Here is a 14535-nt window from a genome sequence, read left to right on the forward strand (position 1 = left end):
AACACACTCACACAAGCCCCATTCTGCATACATAGGCCACACACGCTGACCGACACAGCTGACCAACACTCAATATAAATGAAGATCCAGTGAGATGATTTTGGTCCTTTTCATGATTCATTCCAACATGACTCCGGCCGGCCATAAATACAGGCCTGTCAAAATGTGTTCTACCCCACAGAGAGGGGAGTGGTGGAAGGTACAGTAGACACCATTCACCTCTGTGTGTTTGGAGGGGGCAGAGGGAAGGTTGGAGTTGGTGGCTTTGGTCTCCCTGAAGAGTGAAGTATTGATGGGACAAAAGTGAGGGTAAGGATTGAAAGGCCTATTTGTGCAGATGAGGGCCGGGCATCTCTGTGTTTGCTTTGCTGTGGCTCTGCTACAGTTCAATAGCAGCTCTATCCACCTCTTCTCTATTTCAACCCAGACGCTTTAATAGAACAAAATAAAGACACCGGAAGATGCAACCCAAAGAGGAAACATCGATATGTGTTTTAGTATTTAACTCTATCACTTTATCACTGTGTTCCAGACATAAATGACATTTTGAGTCAGTTACCCTTCAATTAGCCACAGTTTAGCCTGAGACACCAGTCTAGCAAGAGACAGCATAGTGATTATCTTATTTTCACTGTGTGAACATGATTAGCAAATGGGTTGGGTTTTTTATGTGTCCTTGGGTAAAACCATTATTTCTCCTATGCTGAGTGAATGAAAAAAACATTTCATGAAAAACTCTAAAGTGAATCTTTGCACACTAGATGGATGATGGATGGATGATAGATATTCTTCAGTGGTTTATGTACTAGTACAACTATGCAAGCAGCACATTTTGCCACAGGATTCATCGAGTTCAACCAAGATATTCACTGGTCTTTGTGAAAAAATATTGCAAGGAGGACCTAAATGAACATAAATCATTCAACCAAGATTCTTGTGTGTAATGGTTCACTTTTGATTTTTTTGTCATATGATTTCTGCTTTCGTCAACATCCAGGATGGTGTTCTTGTGAATGTTATGCTCAAAGTATCCCAGTATCATTATCGCAATTTACTTCCAATGTCAATGTTAAGTGCCAGTACAGGAAGTAGTTTGGCCTTTATGTAGCAAGGCTAATCCACCTGCAATTAATATCCATGTCAACTGTAACCATGATCTTTCCCCAACCTTACCCAAGTGTTTTATTTTTCACTGATTCAAACTTTGTGACCAGTATTGGCATTGATACTGACCTTATAAAACAGATTGGGTATCAGCCAGGACATGACCGATCCACACTTAATACAACGTTTTTGTTAATGTCATTGTAAAATTCAGTATTTCCACTATCATAGCTGGCTACCATTTTTACTGCCACAGTAATCCCTGGACTCATAAAACAATTATTTTTTAAAAGTGATTTGTAACGGTTTTGGAAAGCCGGAGTGCATTACAGCTGCTAGATTGCGTAAACGTAACTACAGGTTGTTTTTGCCAGCCTGAATTTTAGACCTATACTGTAGTTTTTTTATGAGGATGTGTTGGTTAAATAACAATGACCCCATAGAGTTTCAAGCAGTGAGATATATCAATTTTAAATTTGGGAAAGAGAGAGCACTGCTATCAGAATTGGTATCTGGAGAGAAAACTTTGTATCGGTGATTCCCCAACCTCAACTCACTAACCTTAATCAAGTATTTATTGTATTTGATAACCATTCCTCAAGCATAATTAATTTGTCATAACCACTATCTTTCCCTAACCGTAACTGTACCGTAGTTGCCATGCACAGATATTGTAGAAGCAAACATTTTTAAAACATTGTCACTGAATCACTCAATCATCCGTGTTTTTATCTGGTGATTTTGTAGGAGAGGAAAACAGTTTTGCAGCTGAAGACTTTTCACTTCCATGAACTCGAGGCACTTAGCATGGGCCTTTTCCCCTTGCTTCAACTCTTCCTCTTTCACCTCTAACCTCCCCAATTCCATCCCACCTCCCCCCAGCCTAAACCCCCAGACTTTTTCTTCCTGGGAACATCATCACTCCTGGTCCACATGGCGGGGCGAGTACACATCGCCAAGCTGTTAAGTCTACACTGGCCGGGGTGCCCCGTGTTTGCCCTGGGGGAGAGCATGTGTTCGTGGCCGCTGGGCTCTCTGGGTCAGAAATGGCACACCAGGGTGTGATGGGCTCTGCCCGTTGCTGGTCATGGCCATTGAAGGTGTGAAATTCCCAGAGCTAAGGCTGGCCACTCAGCCCGGCAGCCCCGGAGCCCAAAAACTGCGGAGAGAATGGATGTGTTAGACATTTTGGTTAGCCACCATCATCTGTGTCTGAGTCGAACCCACAGACTCATTTTTCTGAGGCTCTTTCTTGTCTAAATGCACAAACTGCAACTGTGCACAAACACAGAATACACACACAGAACTGCTCCTTGTGTTTGTAACACATTGTATATTCTTGCTGTATATTCTCAATATAATTGCTTTTATTGGACACTTAAGGTGTGTAGCAGTCAATGAGTCATGGAATATATCACCAAATGTAATTGCCCTCAGTACCCTTAATTGAGAGTTACAGGAGCTTTGGCATTGGCGGCGAAGGGGAGGCCTTTCATTGGGGCTCTGGGTGTGTCAGCAACATGACCTGGAATGACCCTGGTCCATCTACGCTCCCACTGTGGCAAAATCAGGTTGCAGATATCATTTTAAAATGAAGAAAAACAGTAGACTTATTGTACTTTACAGGCTCTATTACCATGCCAAGAAGCTACAGGCATGTCAAGCTGTTGTAATTATTGTATAAAATGTAGACTTTAGGCTTGATCTATTTTTTTTTTAGAGACAAAGATACTTCATTGTGAAGTCTTGCTCAAGAAGCAGTGCTGGTCAACACACATTAATGACTGTGAGTGCACTGACTGTACTGGCACACAGCCAGGGTAGGACACTTGACTCCACTGTCATCCTGCCATGACTACACTGATTCATCCTTTCTCTCTTTGAGAGCCAGAACTGGTTCCTAAATGTTGTTTCCCTGTATTTTTTTTTCAGAAGAAAAGAGAGCTATACTGTTTAAAATTAGGTGAATGTTAGCAAGATCGTCCTATTGCTATATTTAGCTTTATGGAAATATATTTAGCAGTAACTGTACAGAAGCTCAATACATGTCTGCCTGCACATTGCCTGCAAAAGGTCACAGTTTAATAAGTTTTTTTGACCCAAGTGTTTCTCCCTGAGGGGAGGTTAAAATACTCAAAGATCAAAACACGTTGGTGTTTTATTTTTTTCAAATTTTTTTCTCCTCCAGAAAGAGAGAGAGTCCATTTAGTTTAAGGTTACAGTATAAAACATTTTTTAATGCCCTATATGAACTAAAAATACTTGTTTAGACTAGTATAATACAAGCCACTGGTGTCCTGATATGCACAGGACCCACGTCTGGGTTTAAACAATCTCCATATTCAGCTTGGAACTGTTAAGGAGTCGAACTTAGGCTCCCTCACTTTGATACATCTCACAAAGGTTTTCTGTGTTAAGATCACAGAAAGCCCCCTCTCTTTCCATCTCCTTCAACTCTGCTTTCAATTCAGGTTGTTAAGAGTGAAATTTGAATTTCACAACAACCTAAGATTGAATTCTAAAGTCTAATATGATCCCAGCTGCCTTCCAAAGGCAAGTTGTCTATGATGAACTTCATAAACTTAAAATCTATTGTATGTTCTTGTTCCATTTATCAAGTTTAGTTCCCTTGCATGCATATGTGATCATACCACAACTATTTTTGCAGTTATTGGCGTCAAGGGGTTTCATTCTGTACTTTAATATAGTACTCCCTTTTGGCCCATCCCAACTTGGTGTTTTGCCATCTCTGTGCAATGCCTGAGAGTCAGACTTTTTCCTCTGGGCTTCTTGTTTTTGGCTTTTCTGTTACCTGAAGTTCCTGTGAGATGACAGTGTTGCTCTTCCTCTAGCCTGCTCTGTTCAACCAAGTGGTGTTAAGCTAGTCATCCAAGTATCCCCTTAATCTGATATTTATTGTTGTCCTTTTTAATCAGTATGTCATAATCAGTGCTTTCATATGCGATCAGGGAAACAATTGAGGTTTTCTGACAGGACACAGCTCTCTCTTTCAGGCTTTAAGAGCTCTCACCCCAATCTGTTGCTTGTAATGAGTGGATTTTTGAACCAAGCAACATGTGGCAGGCACGCATGACTGTGTTCGTTTGGACTGAATTCAGTTTGCGCTAACAGGAGTCAACAGAAAAGATAATGATTTTTATCATCTTAATGACTGCACTCTAAGTGTGCTGCACTTTATCAAATGAACGCCTGGAATAAATGATGACATGCTCTTTGAAAAGAACCACTTCCCTTTGTTATCAAATCAAGAGGCACAAAGGTTCATCCTCCAAAAAACAGAAACCCAACAGGCTTACCAAGATGTTGTTTAAAGTGGTTACTGCCAAACTTTGACTCATCCCTGTCTGTAAATGGACTGTATGTACATTACAGCTCAACTCAGCCCCTAGTGGCTAAACAGAATATTGTGTCCTTTTAGTAAATTCCACTTTAGTACTAAATGCCAGTTTTAGATCCTGAAACACAATCACATCTTTCTGCTGCAAAGTGTGACTGACAGCCTGTCATTATTGTTCTAATTTAACTTATTATATGGCCGCTTTGTGCTATTTATATCTATTTACTATTGTTATGGTAATGAAAATATTTTAATTATATAGTCGACAGTAAACAAACAATGGCTTTCAGATGTTGGATTAGTGCTTTATCTGTCACTAAAGCCCCAGATTAAAGACATGAAACACCATAGACGGGCTGTCCGTGTCTCTGGTTTTGGAGGATTACTGTTTCTTAGCAATAAAAGTGCACTGAAATGAGTTTGTCTCCCCTTTTCTCTCATCCCTCTACCAACCCACTCCAACTGTCTCAAACCCCAACCCCAGGCCAGGGATTTCACAGCCTACAATGAAGGCAGCCCATAACCTTAAGTACTGTTTTGTGGACCTGTGTAAATTTGACACCATTATGCCACAGGTGGTAATGTTAGTGCAGGAGATCGCCAGAGATCTGTGTAATCCCTGCTTAGCTCATCGAGTGCTGCTAAAAAAAATTTGCTCCCTTTTTATATTACATCATGCTGACTTTTTTGTCCTTCTGTTCTTCTCTGTGATCTTTTGAATTGTTTAAAGCTTTTTCTTGCAACCCTCCTAATGTTAATATTGAAGTTCCTCTGCTTATTCTTGTTGAGGAATCAAGTTAGTGCCTCTGTATGTTAGACTTGTATTACTTTATTTTAAGTCAATGTGGAAGTACTTAAAACAGAGCACAACATTGAGTGGCGGTCTGGGAGGATGTAGTGAAGCAATGTAATGGTGTCTCTTGCTAATTTTCAGCAGAATCAAGGCATTTGTGTCATGCAGTGCACTGGAGCTTGACCTCATCTGCTTTATCAGAAAATAAGCTCTCCCAAATTCTACGGAAATCATTACTTTGAGCAATCTTTTGGCATTGCATGTCAACAACCTACAGCACATTATGACTTTCAACGAACCCATATTTGCAAGTTGTTTCGATAATACTGTATTGCTCCTGCTTTTTTCCAAAAGTTAGGTGAATTCATCTTTGCCAACATGTTTCTTTATTACAAATAGTTCAAAAACTTTAAGCTGCACCATTTTTACTCTTCTTTTTTTCACTTTACACCTCTATTTCTGTGCCATGGCCTGGTTTAAACTGGCAGACTTGGTAGAGCTAGGTTTGTGTGTGGTGGCACTGGGGGCAGGGTGCAGTACTCGCCTTGGTTGAGTGTACCCAGCCCCTCATAATTATAGACAGTAAACAGCTAGTGCTTTTAGGCCTATTTTCCCCGTCTGATGGGGAGAGAGTTCACTTTGGCATAAGAAGAAAAGGCAGAGAGGATGAGAAGGAGGGGAAAGGCAGTCTGAAGATGGACAAAAACTGTCATCCTTATTTTGGGTGTTGACGATATGAGCAGTTTGCCAAGCGTTAGTGAGACTTAGAGACAGGTTTATAGACACACAAACACACAGAGACAGACATTGTCCCCACCCCCTAGAACCCAGCACACACACACACACACACACACATGTCTTTTCTTGAGCAAGTCTTTTGATGTGATCTTTCTTACAGTAAGTCTTAATTAGAACGTCCAAACAACTCCTGCTTAAATGTGTCTCTTCTCTTTTTACTTTTCTCCCTAAAACTGTCAAATTGATCACCCGTCTTGCTCTATGTCTCTCTCTGAGTGTGTCTATGTTTTTCTTTCCGTCTGCCTGCCTGTCTGTGTCCTTCCCTCTGTCTCTCTCCCCCTCTCTCTCACTCAAGTGAATCCCCACTGCCTCACACTCTGCACTTGGTCCAAATTTAATTCTCCTCCTTCTGTTTTCCTTCTTCGTTTTACTTCATACTCATTTAACAGCCCCTCCTACCCCCCACCTCACACACACACACACACACACACACACACACACACACACACACACACACACACACACACACACACAGACACTTTATCCTTCCCCATTGCATTTTCAAGCGCTTTCCTGGCAAAACTGTTAAGCTCAAACAATTCTGGGGGAGTGCAGTTAATGTAAAATTTCAAAACAAACAAATAACAGTTTGTGGATTCAAACCATATGCTATATGCCATCTCTCTGTCTCTCCATCTCCTTCCTCATCTCTCTCTGTCCCTCTCTCTCTCTGCACTGCACAGTGCTGGCAGGCGGTGGGATGGGAGGTTTTCTTTGGCAGTCTGCTCCCACTCTCTTGGCTGGGACAGGCCCTGGAGCGTGCTACTGGCTGAGAGTGTGGAAGGGAAGCGGGGAGGTAGTGAAGGAGGGAGGGAGGGGGGGAAAAGAGGGCTTAGGAGGAGGGAGAGTGGAGGGGTGGAGGCGTGGTCTGCAGCTGGTAATGAAGTCTTCTCTTTTCATCCTCAGAAGGCAGAGTGTGAGTGGACGGGCCCAGGCTCTGCGCGGCTCCACTGCTTTCTCTGCCTGTAAAGTGTGCCGAGCGCTCTGCGCTGCGCTGCCTGTGCGTCTCAGCGGCCGTCTCCACAGCTGAGAGATAAAAAGAGACTGAGACAGAGAGACCGCTACAGTCATGAGGCTTTCCCTTGTGTCGGCTCCACTGCACTTCTCTTGAGGTAAGACTTCAGACTGTCTCTTCCTCGTGTGCTGCTCCTGCCTGTCTCTCTCTCACTGCTCTCCTTTACTGTCTGTCTGTCTCTGTTGATTGTTGTGGTGGTGGTGGGGGGGTGGAGGGGGGTGGGGGGGGTTGGGGTGTCAAGGGGGCTGTCCAGCTCAGGTCCCTCCCACTTTTAATGTGCATGTGTGTGAGTGTGTTTGTGTGTGTGTGTGCACATTCAGTGTGTGCGATAGTAGGTAGGCGCGTGTTTGTGCATGCATTAGCGTGCACACACGAATACACTATATTTGTCTGTGTATTTGAACATTTTCTACACTGTTTATGTATGAAAGCAGACTGAGTCAGCATTTACTGAAAGGTTTATGCTAATGGTGATAAATGACTCCTACTGGTCAGGCAAGGAAGAGGGTCAGACTGGGGCTGAGAAGTTCTGGAAAGAAAGATGAGACATCAGTTATGAGATGGGAATTTCAGTAAAGGTCGACTGGAAGTGAATATTCTGTGATGGTGATGTTTTTTTTCAGAATTGCTTTAGTTGTCAGGTAAATTTAATGTCACTGTGTTGATCTTTATGAAGTGTTACTGTGCTGGTCTGGGCTAGTTCTAATGTAATATACAGTCATAACCTCTAATTTTAAATGAGCTGTTAACTTTTGTACAGGGCTGTGTTACTTCACTTTTACTATGTGTGTGCACGTGTAGAGATGTTTATTTGCACTTTTGATAGCTGTTTAAGGCAGATGGACGCAACAGGCTATTGGGGCTCATCTCTGTAAATAAAAGGGACAGGAGACAGTCTGTACTCATCTGCAGCACAGTGACACTAGGCTTTGATGTGATTTCAGTGGATCTGTCCTCCTCCCCGCTGGGCAATTCAGATCCGGCCTGCGACTCACTCACTTTCATCCACATTCCCTTGGAAATCCATCCATCTGTATTCTTTCACTCACCTCCTTCCTGCCCCCATTCACCCTATAAGTTCTTGCACCCTGATACCCCTTGGTGAGGCCTTGACCCCCTATCAACACCTCCGCTATTCTCATAGACAGTATTCCATGGTTTTGCTTTCTATCGGCACTACAGTTGTCTGACACGCTTCTAGAGAGCGGGTCTTTCCGATACCTCTCCCGGAAAAAAAAACCTAAGCGACTTTCCATTAGTTTCTGCTGGGCCATGAGAATTATGGTTTCCCAAATGAATAGTGTACAGGAGCCCGGCTTAATTGAAAAAACACAAGCATGGTCTGCCATGAAGGAGACGGTCCTTGTGTCACTGTTGAACTGTGCGAATGTACTTTCCAGAGCTAGCGAGGGGGAGAGAAAGAGAGAGAGGGAGGAAAATACAAAAAGAGCATGAGATAGGGGACAGACAGAAGGCTAAGGCAAATAAAAATATGTAATAAAAGTGTCGGAAATCAAAAGGACGGACTGAAGGAATTGTGGATACTATATAATGTGGATTTGGAAGCAAATACAGGGGAAACATCAGGAGACACAGAAAAATGTATAAAATTTCTTCTGGGTTCCTCCAGAACCCAGAATAAGGCAGTGCTGTGTAAATGTGTGTATTTGCAGTTTGGCTTCATCTGGTCTGTTAGTCAGGACGGTGTGTATAAAAGGGGATTTTAGCAGGATTGAGTGGCAGAGGGAGGCCATCATGAGACTGTTTGCTGGTCATTAAATCCCAAACGGCAACAGAAGAACCCACCGTAAAACCTGCTTGATTGCAGTCCAGTCAACAGCAGCTTCTCTCCCATGATTTTCCCAACAGGGAGTCATCATAACAGTTAACCCTACTGGAGCAGTTAGTTCAGCTGTGAGAGTGTCTGTAGTGTAATCAGACCACCAGTGAGCCTTGAGGGTAATTCATTCTATATTACAGCATGAACAATACTTGACATATATTAATATCTGCCTCATTATGTTTTATTGTGTCTGCTGCTTCCACATCCTCTGTCGCTCTTCACCCCCTGCAGTCTCTCTCCCACCCTCTCTGCTGTGTTTGTGTGACATGTTTGTGTGGCAATCCCATATGGTGATGATTGAGACTCTGTCATTGGATCAGATGGCACATTTGTCACACACATGTTTGCCAGCAGCTGCTGTTGCTATGGCTCTCTGGACTGCAGGGGAAAGCATCTCTTGTTGACTCCCTCACTGGGTGGCTCATTTGTTTGTCAGGGCACCATGACCCCTGACCCAGCTACCACCCCCAGCTTTCACACTGCCTGTTAATGTAACTCTAGACTCCCTGACAGCCCCACCACTCCTACTCTTCCACTGCTGCTGCACTCATGCATGATTACGGGAGAGAGAAATATGGAAAGATCAACACATGAAACACTAGGTCTTAGTTAAAGCAATTCTTCTAAGGAAACATCCACTGGGATCTTGTGGTCAAAATACATGCAGGAAAGATGACTTCACTGTAATCTCAGAGTGTTGCCAGACTGCAGTATTAAAAGAAAGATAACCTCAGGAGGTGTGTTAGCCCTTCTTTTTATGATTGATCTACATTTGCATTTCCATTAAATCCTTATTAAAGACTATTAATCATAATCTCTCAACCAGATACTCTAACTATGAGACTACTCAATCTAAGTATTACATCCAGTGCTGAAGGGGAATGATAATAGCTGTAAGGTGAGTTTATTATCAGCTCAGCAGGTACCGTCCAGACCAGTCGCTTAGGTTACATAACACTGTGGAGTTTATTCATCCCTTGATTCCCACGTCGAGTGACAGGGTCATGACTTCTGACCTCTCTGTCTCACTGCTGACAGGGCTGAGCTGACTTTCATTAGACATCAACAGTGAAAGCTGAACAGTTACCTCAACTTCAGAAGAAAACGTTCATGTTAGCGGTTTAATCTGCCCTTAATCACCAGCATTATGGTGATTAAAATAAATAACTGGTTGAGATATATTACATATCTATCTATATATATATACAGGAGATGATGAGTAAAAAGTATTGAAGCATACTGTAGCCTTTGCTTGATACACAGCACTGTGCCACAGCAACACTCATTGCTTTGCTAATCTAGACTCAGACAAATGTACCAATGTCATATTTCAAGCACTTAGCAAGTACAGAGATATACTTATACTTTATATATGAACACTTTTACACATACAGTATATATACATAAATGTCTACTCAGGTAATCATAATCTATTCATTATTCCCTGATGTGGTAAATCATTTCATTTTTCTCTTTTTCTCAGCAGTTATTTGGACATATAAACTAGTCTTTCTTGGTTTAATTGTCCACAAGAGGCTGTAATTTTAGCTCATTGTCAGACTCACTATTGAATTATCAAAGCAAAAAACTGTGACTCCAATAAACTGTCAATACAGTGCCACTAACACTATTTTAATGAATGTGGTGGAGTTCCTTAAAATTTTACTGCCACCACCCATAATGCTTTGCAACCAAAGCTGGCATCAACAGAGATATTCCCCCTGGGAAACACACCCTAGTCTCTACCACTGCAAAGGGATGCATGATGTGCTCCCCAGGAACCAGAACTTTGAGAACCTTGGAGTTAGATGATGGTAAAACAAAGGATGTCCTTCCTTTCTTTGACTGTGTAATTTTCAGTTTAATTTAAGTACATAATTGAAGAGTTGCTTTCATGATTAAAAAACAACATGTTATGTGTTTGTCATTTGATCATAACTGAAAATATAGACCTGTTACCAATGTGAACAAACTTGAAACAGCATCTCGCTGTGTGTGAGTCCTGTCAGTCAGTAAAAATGATAGCAGGTCATATGTTTTGAATTTTGGTAATGAGGCTACTGTTCTGTTTATATTTGGATCATGGCTTTTGCCTCAAACATTAATGAGCAATAGTCTAGTTGGTGCAGTAAAATAAATTGTGGTATGAATCATATAAATAACTTTTTGTTTGAGCTGAGGGAAATATCTCCATACAGTACATCTTGTGTAGATAACATATTTCTCATTGTTCAGGGGGAAGATATTGAAGGTATGGCAGCATGATTAACTTATTCTGACTCAGCTCCAATTGCAGTCTGCTGTAGGTACACACAGTAAATGTTTATGTGCTTTTAGTGACAAAATTTGCATTTGTTATAATACCTCAGTATTTTCCTTTTGTCCTCCTTTTTTCCTGCATTTTCTGTAATGTACATCTGGCACTTTTGCTCATTTCATTATATAAAATCTATAGTACAGATAAAGTTTTGTCACTAGGACCTTGTGTCACTGAGTTCAACTGCGTGTCCGGCTATGCAAGTCACCATCACTCTCTTCTCAGCCATGCAGCTGCCCGAGTGTGTGTTTACTTACAGTATAAATTGTCTCATCTGACGCCACTTTAAAGAGCCTTTAAAATGCTACGAGAGTTATCAGTACCTTCCTCCTCCATACTCTCTGCTCCCCTTTCCAGCTGATGGTGACCCCCAAGTTTGCCCACACCTAGCATTGGAAAGCTGAGTAGACTCAGCGCGGTGCTGATGTAAAACACATGACTAACAGGAGAGGAGAGAGTCCCTCAGGTTCCATTATTTCAGCTCTTTCCCCACCTCCTTCCTCTCCTCCCTATCTGTGTCCATTTCTTCAAACACGACACATTCAGCATATTTTCCATCCTACCGTACGTCTCTGTTTGTCAGGTCACACCTTCAATCTAAAGGGCCTCCTGAGCTCCTACACAAATCTACTCACCGGCGCAGACTGATGTGCATATGTGTAACTGTGTGCATGTGCATATGCATGTTTGCGTATTGTTGAATGCATTTTTTGCATTCTTGACAATAAGTCCAAGTATCTGTGTCAGATTGTAGGCGGTACACTTTCTTTCTACTGACAAATAACTGTTGGATCCGCCATCATGTGTTTATTAGACACTTTATCCAACAGGCAGAAAATTGGCCTGAATATTTTCCTTGCTCCTCTGCTCCTTCTGCTGCATGAATGCAGACCCAGCAGCTCTGATTGCTTCTGACAGTGACAACAAGAACAGGCTGCCTGAGAAGACTTTTCTGAAGACCTCCCCCTGTATCTGCACAGAAAAGTCAGAAGAATGAGCCAAATAAAACAAGAAAAAGCTGTTCTTTCATAACCTCTTTAGAATTTTTCAGGCCGTAGAGATTATGAGGTGTTAAACATGGGTTACCACTGCATAAGCAGTGATTGGATGTTGTCTGTTAAGGTTGTTTGGTATTAGTCAGTATTGGTGGCCTTAAGTTGATTTTCCAAGATACTGAGATTACAATATACAAGAAGAGACATCACTGTATGACACATAGAAAGGTAGTAGTGCATAAACTTCTTTCACTCTGTCTGATGTTTGAATCCACTATAATGACATCAGGTCTTCGGGGGTAGGGCAGCAAGGGGAATCACCAGTAAATTATAGCTCAGGCACATCCCCAGACACCTTGGCCAGGGTCCTAGAGCTAAACAGCTTTAGGACCGCTTTCCCTTTTTCAACATCTTTTCCGCTTCATTCCTGCTCTTCCCCTCTCACTCCTTGCGTTTCGCTCCAGATGTGGCATTGTTTAGACACATTTGTTTTGGGCTTGGGCCGGTAGACCTGTGCAGAGTCTGATGTCATGCTCTATTTAAAGGGAAAAGCCATGAGAACTGGGTGGAAAGGAGTGCACTGTGGTCTCACTTCAAAGCTCATGTGTAGGACTACTGATGACTGTCATCCATGGCATAGCAATCTGTGTCATGGACAGATGACCACATTCATTTTAAGTGTTGACAGACATGTCATTTTGGAAAGGTTCAGAGAGGAGGCACCACTTTTCACGAGTAAGAAAGATGGATTTTTTTGTTTTTATCTCACATCACTTTAAGTACTGGGTTTACTGAAGTTAAATCAGTTTCACAATTATTTGAAATAATCTTCCACTGATATGAAGAAACAATACCGGGTTTTATTTGAAGCAGTGTTTTGGCTGTTTATGGTACAACTGAGTAAAACTTGATATTGTAGTTCAATGAAATGAAAAGATGATGCCCTCAATTGAACCAACAAACATGACAGGTTTTTTATGGGTCAGAACAGTCACATGCTGCCTAAACTTTCATGCCTCTCTAATTGGCTCTGTCAGTCAATGAACCTGGCACCTCATGCCATTGAAGAATGGGATAATGAATCTCTTTCTCTCTCTGTGTCTCTCGGTGTGTGGGATTTGAGTTTGTACTTTAAGTGTACAGGGTATTCTACACTGCTTTAAATCCGCTGTGTTCCAGCTGTAGGGGAGTCAGGAATGGCACCTTTTCTTCATTGAGGGATCTTTTCCTCGATGACTGAGCTTATTGTGCCCTCTTCTTTAAACTGTTAGCATAGTGGAGAATCAGCAGCAGCTGACTATCAGGTTCCACTGTCAGATTCCCCATGGGAGCTCTGCCTTCAACACTGTTTGGCCTTCAAACACACATATATTTGCCAGGTCCTCTCTAGTGTCCCTGGTTCAAACAGCCATAAGCTCTAACCCCGCTGAATATTTCCGGTTCAAACGGGCATGTTTGCTAGATCTTCATCCCTCAGCCCCTCCTTGCTTCAAAGTGTTTTCTCAAGGAGTTCACAGTGACTTCTTGGCCCTTTCAGGAGTTGAAAGCTGGAATGACATGAAGTTAGTATTTCCATTCAGTCATACACACATACTCACACACCTACAGACACAGAGGAAGGGAAAACGGCATTGTGGATAATAAAGTCATCAGACAGTCTCTCTCTACAGTATATATGGCCTCTCAGTGACCCACTTTACAGTGCATCTGTGTGAAAGGTCCACATCCTGACAATGCTTAGCCTTTCAAGCATTCGCTTTTCAAAAGCATTGTTGCTCCAAGACACTCAGCCACCGGAGTTTTAAAGGTATAGATCTTTGAATATAAAGCTGTCATCCTAAGAAAACAGGGTTTTGACTGTTTTTAAAAGCATCGCTTGTCTCACCTGTATGGTATGGTGACCCTGAAAATCCAGGTGAGCTGCTCATTTGTATTTTCAGGTGTTTTGGTTGTAGCTTTTGTTGTTTTATGTGCTGGATTTTTGGATATTTAAGGAGCTCCTGGCAATGTGGATTGAGTTTTCCCACTTTTAGCAGCACACATATAATTCTGTTCTTGTATTTCATTTTGAGAGGAGTTATATATAAATGCAGATGTTTTTGACAAAAAAATGTGGGTCTTTGTGGGTCTCTCTCTCTCTCCCTCAGCTTAAAGTTCACTATAGTGTAATGCCACTGTGGTCAACATCAAAAACTTGGACGCAGTCATGTTAACAGACTTGCATGCACAGACACGCAAACACACTTTTGGGTAATTTATATTTACATCCATACAAGATCATAAACAATAAAGATCAAATCAGGAGAATTCTC

At 42.0% G+C, this 14535-nt stretch overlaps 1 protein-coding gene across 3 annotated transcripts in view; it reads left to right on the forward strand.

The window, feature by feature from the left end:
* The window catches only part of LOC137182847 (zinc finger protein 469), a 198436-nt gene that overhangs the window by 149366 nt on the left and 34535 nt on the right, over positions 1-14535 (forward strand). For all 3 annotated transcript variants that reach the window (XM_067589378.1, XM_067589379.1, XM_067589380.1), the window contains one exon: positions 6960-7165. The gene's annotated coding sequence lies outside the window, so the exon portion shown is untranslated. The remainder of the gene's footprint in view (positions 1-6959; positions 7166-14535) is intronic.

The sequence above is a fragment of the Thunnus thynnus genome, chromosome 5, assembly GCF_963924715.1.
Source record: "Thunnus thynnus chromosome 5, fThuThy2.1, whole genome shotgun sequence".
NCBI classification, from domain to species: Eukaryota; Metazoa; Chordata; class Actinopteri; order Scombriformes; family Scombridae; genus Thunnus; species Thunnus thynnus.